Below are 7,941 nucleotides of genomic sequence, written 5' to 3' on the forward strand. Positions count from 1 at the left end.
AAAAAAAAAAAAAAAGAAATTCCATTTGACCCAGCAATCCCATTACTGGGTATATACCCAAAGGATTATAAATAATTCTATTATAAAGACACAGGCACACATATGTTTGTTGCAGCGCTGTTTACGATAGCAAAGACTTGGGCATCCACCCAAATGCCCATCAATGATAGACTGGACAAAGAAAATGTGGCACATATACACCATGGAATACTATGCAGCCATAAAAAATGATGAGTTCGTGTTCTTTGTAGAGACATGGATGAATCTAGAAACCATCATTCTCAGCAAATGGTCACAAGAACAGAAAACCACGTTTTCACACATAGGTGGATGATGAACAGTGAGATCACTTGAGCACAGGGAAGGGAACAACACTCACTGGGAGAGATGGGGAGGTGGAGGGGAGGGGAGGGGAGGGACAGTGGGGGGTGGGGCAGATGGGGAGGGATAACATTGGGAGAAATGCCTGATGTAGGTGACGGGGGGTGGGGGGGAATGTGGCATGTATGTACTTATGCAACAATCCTGCAGAATGCAGAATGTGCACATGTACCCCAGAGCCCAAAGTACAATAAAAAAATTGTATTATTATAATAATATGTAATAAAATATATCATAATATAATTATATCATATAATAGTAATAATTACTATTTCCATTATTTATTTGGGTGTTTTTCTTCTTTATCTCCCTGGAATTCCAGAAGAGCTATGGTCTTGTCTGCCTTAGTTACCATGTGGTTCTCAGGGGCCAGCCTGGGCCTAATGTACAGTAGCCTCCCTAATAGTGATAAATCTGTCCATTACACTTATATGCAATCTGGATGTGAGATCCACACACACTATATTGAACTGATCAGGAGTTCAAACTGGCAATAACAACAAAAAGGAGGAATGGCCGGGCACAGTGATTCAAGCCTATAATCCCAACATTTTGGGAAGCTGAGGTAGGAGGATTGCTTGAGGCCAGGCGTTCAAGACCAGACTGGGCAACATAGTGAGACCTCTATAAAAAATAAAAAATTAGCCAGGTGTGGTGGCATATACTTGTGGTCCTAGTTATTGGAGAGACTGAAGCAGGAGGATCATTTGAGCCCAGGAGGTTGAGGCTGCAGAGAGCTACGATTGCACCACTGCATTCCAATCTGTATGACCTGAGAGACCCTGTCTCTAAGGGAAAAAAGAAAAAAAGGGGAAAAAAAGCGAGAAGAAATTTAAAAAGGACAAGTCACTACAACCCAGTTCCCTTATTCACTGAATCAATCCTTAGGGCTGGAAGAAAGGGAAGTGGCTGGCCCACGCCCCTTACACATATGGAACCAATCAGAAGCCAGATTGAAGCACTGGAGCCACGCCTATAAAGGAGTAGCCAATCATAATGAAGGAGTGGCCTATAGCGGCCACGCTCTGTGACTGAAATCAACAAAGCAGCCTCAGAGACTGAGGAGTGAAGGGAAGTCCTAGGGATATTGTCTAGGTTTGTGCTGAGTTATCAGAAAACAGTAGGGGTGTGAGAGCTTCGGGGGTAAGGAGGGGTAGGGAGGGTTTAGAGGAGGAAAGTGGAACAGACAGAGGGGAGCAGGGAGGGGATTTTAAGAGGCTAGAGGAGGGCTGCATGGGTGTTCCGGAGCCAGCAAGGCTACTCTACGGGAGCACGGGGCTGTGCTGGGTTCTGGCTTGGGGCACTGTCCCCTGGCTTGGGGCAATGTCAGCTTTTAGTACTTTTCTAGCCAGAGGGGTTGGTTTGGGTGGTTCCAATTGCTTGGGGACTCAGATGTCCCCTTCCCGGACCCCATGACCTCTGTCTGCAGATTCTACTTACCCAGCATCTCCTCCTCAGGCCAAGGCCCATGGCTACTGTGACAAGCCCCAGGGACTTGAAGTCCCCGGTCACCCCGATGCAGCAGGCCAGCCTGAAGCAGCCGATCACCCCAATGCCGCCGCTCATCCCTGGGCAGCCTTTCAACCCTATGCAGCCGCTCGCCCCGATGCAGCCAGTTGTCCTGATGCCCTTGCATCCTCCAGAAAGAGATTATCTGCTGCTCGCCATCATATCCTTCTTCTTCTGCATCCTGCTGGCAATCCCCGCTCTGGTGTTCTCCCTCAAGGTGGGCACCACCCAGCTACCACAAACTCTCTTCGTCCCCAGACCTCCCTTGTCTTTCCCGCCGCAGGGACCTCCTCGTGTTTCTCGGGGATTTGCCTCCTCCCTGCTTGCCCTTGCCCCTCTCCAGGACCACCCAGATCGACTCCCTTATCCTGGCTCCCTGGTTTCTTCCTTTTTCCCCTGGTGGACTGAACACTGCCCTGACGTCCCTAATGCCACCATCCTGATCTTGCCCTCTTTGCCTCTCCCCAGGGATTTCCCTCCACTTCCACATTTTGGAAACATCCACACCAGTTTGCCTTTACTCCCACAGACCCGGGAAGCCAATTTCCTTGGGAATCAGAGAAAAGCACAGATAAATTCCAGACTGGCTTTGGGCTTCGGCATCTCCAGCATCCTGGTGGGCTGCATTGTGATTATTTGCTCCACTGTAATCAGAAGCTTGAAACAGAAAATATGAAAGCCCCAGTGAGTAATGGACTGTTCCCCCTGCAGCATTTGAACTAAGACATCAGTAACTGCCTGTGCTGGGGGAAGTCTCCCCTCCATCAGTATTTTTAAGAGCAGTAAAGTTTATGAGGAAGTTTCCATTTTCTGATTCATCTGCTGTGTGCATGTATGTGTGCCCACATGTTCACATCTCCTGTGCGTCCACCTTGCCAGGTACCATGGGACTTTCACATATTTGATGAACATTTATTGGGTAATAGTGAGAGGCACTGTTTTAAGCCTTAGTGGTTTAGTGCTGTTTCAGACAGATGAGGTATTTGCCTCCATAAAATTTACATTATAATTGGCTGGGCACGGTGGCTCACACCTGTAATCCCAGCACTTTGGGAGACCAAGTCAGGTGGATCACTTGAGGTCAGGAGTTTGAGACCAGCCTAGACAACATGGAGGAACGCTGTCTATATTAAAAATACAAAAATCAGCTGGGCATAGTGGCTGATGCCCGCCTGTAATCCCAGCTACTCGAGAGGCTGAGGTGGGAGGATCCCAACCTGGAAGGTGGAGGTTGCTGTGAGCTGATATTGCACCACTGCACTCCAGCCTGGGTGACAGAGTGAGACTCCGTCTCAAAAAATAAAAAATAAAAAAAAAGAAGCCAACAGGGTACTTTCAGGGTGTTATAGGGCCAGCAAGGGTATTACAGGGGCCAGCAGGGACACTGCAGGGTTCTTTTTCCACAACAAAGATGAACATTATTGTGGGTTGAGTATTCCCATTACTTCCTATTGATGGGGTTGATTCCCAGTACTTCCTGTTAATGGGGCAATCCCAGCACTTTGGGAACCCGAGGTGGGAGGATCTTTTGAGACCAGCTGAGACCAGCCTGGGCAACATAGCAAGACCCTGTCTTAAAAATATATATATTAGCCGGGTGTAGTGGTGCATGCTTGTAGTCCCAGCTACTTGGGAGACTGAAATGGGAGGACTGCTTGAGCCCAGGAATTTGAGGCTGCAGTGAGCCATGATTGCACCATTGTACTCCAGCGTGGGTGACAGAGTGAGACCATATATATATATATATATATATATATATATTTAAAGGGCTGGGCACAGTGGCTTACACCTATAATCCCAGCACTTGGAAAGCTGAGGTGGGCGGATCACCAGAGGTCAGGAGTTCAAGACCAGCCTGATCGATATGGAGAAACCCTATCTCTACTAAAAATACAAAAATTAGGTGTGATGGTGTGCACCTGCAATCCCAGCTACCTGGGAGGCTAAAGCAGGAGAATCGCTTGAGCCTGAGAAGCGGAGGTTGTAGTGAGCTGAGATCACACCACTGCACTCCAGCCTGGAGACAGAGCAAGACTCCATCTCAACAAAAAAGAGTTCGAGGCCAGCCTGGCCAACATAGTGAAACCCCTATCTCTATTAAAAATACAAAAATGAGGCAACCTTCGCGGCTCCAACATGGCTCCGCGGCTGTGCAGCATCTCTGCGGCGGCGTGGCAGCATCGCGGTGCGGCGGCTGCAGGGGGGCCCAGGGGCTCTGGGACCCCACGCCGGGGACGTTTCGGCTGCAGCTGCGGCGCGTTTCTATTCCAAGGACAATGGAGGCAGCTGGTTTCGCTCCCTCTTTGCTCACAAAGTGGATCCCCGAAGGATGCCCACTCCACCCTGCAGTCCAAGAAGGAAACCAGCAACCTCCACGAGATCGTTTCACAGTGTAAAGCGCGAATACCTGGACGCCTCAACAGCCTAACGGCGGCTGTACTGCCCAAGCTGCACCTGGACAAGGACTACCCCTGCTCACTCGTGGGCAACGGGAACACGTGGCATGGGGAGCAGGACCAGGCAGTGCACCTGTGGCGATTCTCAGGCGGCTACCCAGCCCTCATGGACTGCATGAACAAGCTCAAAAAGAATAAGTACCTGGAGTTCCGAACGGAGCGGAGCCAGTGCTGCCGTCCAGGAGAAACCAATTGCTCCTCAAGTTCAGCTTCTGGAACGAGCCACAGCCCAGAGTGGGTCCCAACATCTATGAGCTGAGGACATACAAGCTCAAGCCAGGAACCATGATTGAGTCTGGGAACAACTGGGCTCGGGCCATCAAGTACCGGCAGGAGAACCGGGAGGCAGTGGGCGGCTTCTTCTCACAGATAGGAGGGCTCTACGTGGTGCCCATCTCTGGATCTAGAAAGACCTGCAGCCTTGGGAGGAGACTAGAAATGCTGCCTGAAGGAAGAGGCTGGGATGAAAATGTCTGCTATACAGTCCCCCTGGTGCGACACATGGAGTCTCGGATCATGATCCCCTTGAAGATTTCGCCTCTCCAGTGACGCTGCCTCCACTCCCGTTCTCCCTCAGGGCAACCCAAGACAGTGGTGCTCCTGGTCCTGCTGCCTTGGTTTTGTCTTGGCTCTGGGAGGACTCTGAGGGGCAGTGCTCAGCTCAGACAAGGGGGAACTGAAGGAAGGCAAGTTCTGAGGATTTACAGCTCCGCCCACGCCCTCTTCACCTTCCCCCTGCTAGAAGTAGTTTCTAATTTCCCTGAATGAAGGATAGCAACCTTTTAGGCCTTCTTATATCTTCTCCTAAGATTCCTCATCTCAAGGCTACCAGCCCCCAATTATCTTCCATTTAGCTTGCACAAAAGGTAGCATGGCCAGTGGCTACAGGTGGGGTGGGAAGAGAGGAGGCCAGGCCAGGCCAGGCCAGGCCCTCAGGAATTCCCTGGTCTCTGGACCACCCACTTGCTAGACAGTCTGAGCCAAGTCCCTCCTGCTGGACAGAAGCCTGGAACCACCAAAAACAAAACAAAACAACAAAAAACACCTCATCAGCATGGTCAGGAGGAGGTCCAGACATTCCACCCAGAGAGGCTGGGGAAAGGGATGGGAGCCAGGAAGGATTTAGGGGAGGAGACAGACACGTAACAGGAACTCAGAAGGTAGAACTTAGAATTCCGAACTTGGGCTTCAGCTGCAGAATTTGGAATCTGGAACAGAGAATTGGGAAGATGGAACAGAGATGGCAGAAGACCACTTGAAGAGAGGTTCCTAATAGTAGACGGAGAGTGGCTTGGCTGTTTCCCGTTACATAATGGGGCTGAAGGACTTAAAAGTGTAGTTCCACCCCTATGCAGAAAGTCTCTCCTGCCCTCCCTCCTTCCTGCAGGCAAATGTACAGGCCAGGGCCTGTTCCCGCACCCTATGTTACCTCTCTCCTACTTGACATTCTGTCAACCCAACCCTCATTCTGCAGGGCCACCTGGTGTGTGGAAGGGGGTCAGTGACTCTGGGGGGTCTCCTCAGCGACCCCCATATCTCATCATGAACCCTTGGGTAGCTTGATTCTGCCTCCCATCCAGGAAAACTTCTGCTGGAGTTGCTGATGGAACCAATTAAATATTTACTATATAAAAAAATACAAAAATTAGCCAGGTGTGGTGGCAGGCACCTGTAGTTCCAGCTACTGGGGAAAGCAGAGGGTGGGGAATCACTTCAACCTGGGAGGTGAATGTTGCAGTGAGCCAAGACCACACCATGGCGCTCCAGCCTGGATGACAGAGTGAGTCTCCATCTCAAACAAACAAACAAACAAACAAGAAGTGAGGGGCTCTGCACCCAGCCCAGGACGGCAGGATGGCTGACCTTTCCAGTCTGCATTGCACAAAGATGGGAGAGGAACAGAACACAGGGGCCTGGCTGGCAGCTTAGCTGGGCTGGGAGCCAGACGGTGTCCCCCAGCTCCTTGACAATTTTTTCAATTCTGACCACTAATTCTGATCACCTGCCCTGCGCCTGGCCTGGAGAGGCTGGAGAGGAGGGAGAAGCAAGGACCCTGCATGCCCAGCCCCTTCTTTTCATCCTCCCAGGGTCGAGGGGGCGGGGTGACCTGCTCAGGAGGTGAAGGGCATTGCTGGACCCATTATCTTATCAGGGAGACGCAAACACTGTACCAAAAGTCACGGTCACAGTGACTTCTGTCACTTGGCAAACACTCCCGAGGCCAGCCCGGGCCAGGCGATGCAGGGCACACAGTGTGGACTGAGACAGCCTGGGTCCTGCCCTCATGGATCTGGTTGGGGAGATGAAATGTCACCAACCCTGACAGCCCAGAGTGGTCAGGGCTGTGATGGAGGAATTATGGGGTCAGAGTCGTCAGGACTGGGATGGGGGAAGCACAGGCAGGCAGGTGGGGGCTGTGATAGGGAGGCTCAGAGGTCTGTGGAAGCCCAGGGAGGTGCCTGACCCAGCCTGGTGGGTAGTCCAAGAAGGCTTCCTGGAGGAAGGATTGTCTGTGCTTAACAGGAAAGACGAGGAGCTGTTGAACATGGGGAAGAGGTAGGGTGCACACTTCAGGTAGAGGAAATGGCATCTGCTGAGGTTTTGAAATGATCATTTGGAAAAGCAGAAGGCCTGGTGGGCAGGACCCCAAAGCATGAAAGGGAAAAGTGGAACATGGGGAGGAGGAGGGATGGCCAGGGATCTGATCCCATCAAAGTTTACAGGGCGCTGGGTCCCTAACAGTGTGTAAGGCCACGGTTCTAGGAGACTATTGTTCAAATTCCCCTTCAAACACACATAATGTTCACCATTTACATTTTTTTTTTTTTTTTAGAGGTTTGTTCTGTCGCCCAGACTGGAGTGCAGTGGTACAACCTCGGCTCATTGCAACCTCTGCCTCCTGGGTTTAAGTGATTCCCCTGCCTCAGCCTCCTGAGTAGCTGGGACTACAGGTGCCTGCCAATGCACTTAGCGAAGTTTTGTATTTTTAGTAGAATTTTTTTTTTTGAAACAGAGTCTCACTCTGTCACCCAGGCAGGAACACAATGGCACAATCTCGGCTCACTGCAAACTCTGCCTCTTGGGTTCAAGCAATTCTCTGCCTCAGCTTCCCGAGAAGATGGGATTACAGGCACCTGCCACCACGCCCAGCTAATTTTTGTATTTTTAGTAGAGACGGGGTCTCGCCATCTTGGCCAGGCTGATCTTGAACTGCTAACCTCATGATCCATCCATCTCGGACTTTCAAGTGTTGAGATTACAGGCGTGAGCCACTGCACCTGGCTAGAATTTTATATTTTAGTAGTTGGCCAGGCTGGTCTCGAACTCCTGACCTTCAGTGATCTGCCCATCTCGGCCTGCCAGTGCTGGGATTAGAGGCATACGCCACCGCTCCTGGCCCACCATCCATTTAATAGTTTGTCCTTTGCCCCCTCTTTCTCAAGAAAAGAACATTTTTTTTCAAGTCTGACCACTAATTGTTCTCAAAGAACTTTCCAATGTTCTGTGTGCCCCAGGCTCAGAGAAAGAGGGGTGGACCTTGCAGTGCTGTGGATTGTGTCTCGCTTGCAACATTCTTGTGAGAAGCTTCTTTGTC

The 7,941-nt window shown here is 50.8% G+C and overlaps 1 pseudogene; it reads left to right on the forward strand.

The window, feature by feature from the left end:
* Positions 1 to 4,026: 4,026 nt before the first annotated feature.
* On the forward strand, positions 4,027 to 4,905 carry LOC108286352 (annotated as a pseudogene).
* The last annotated feature ends 3,036 nt before the right edge of the window (positions 4,906 to 7,941 follow it).

The sequence above is a fragment of the Cebus imitator genome, unplaced genomic scaffold (genome assembly GCF_001604975.1).
Source record: "Cebus imitator isolate Cc_AM_T3 unplaced genomic scaffold, Cebus_imitator-1.0 Scaffold318, whole genome shotgun sequence".
Lineage (NCBI taxonomy): Eukaryota > Metazoa > Chordata > Mammalia > Primates > Cebidae > Cebus > Cebus imitator.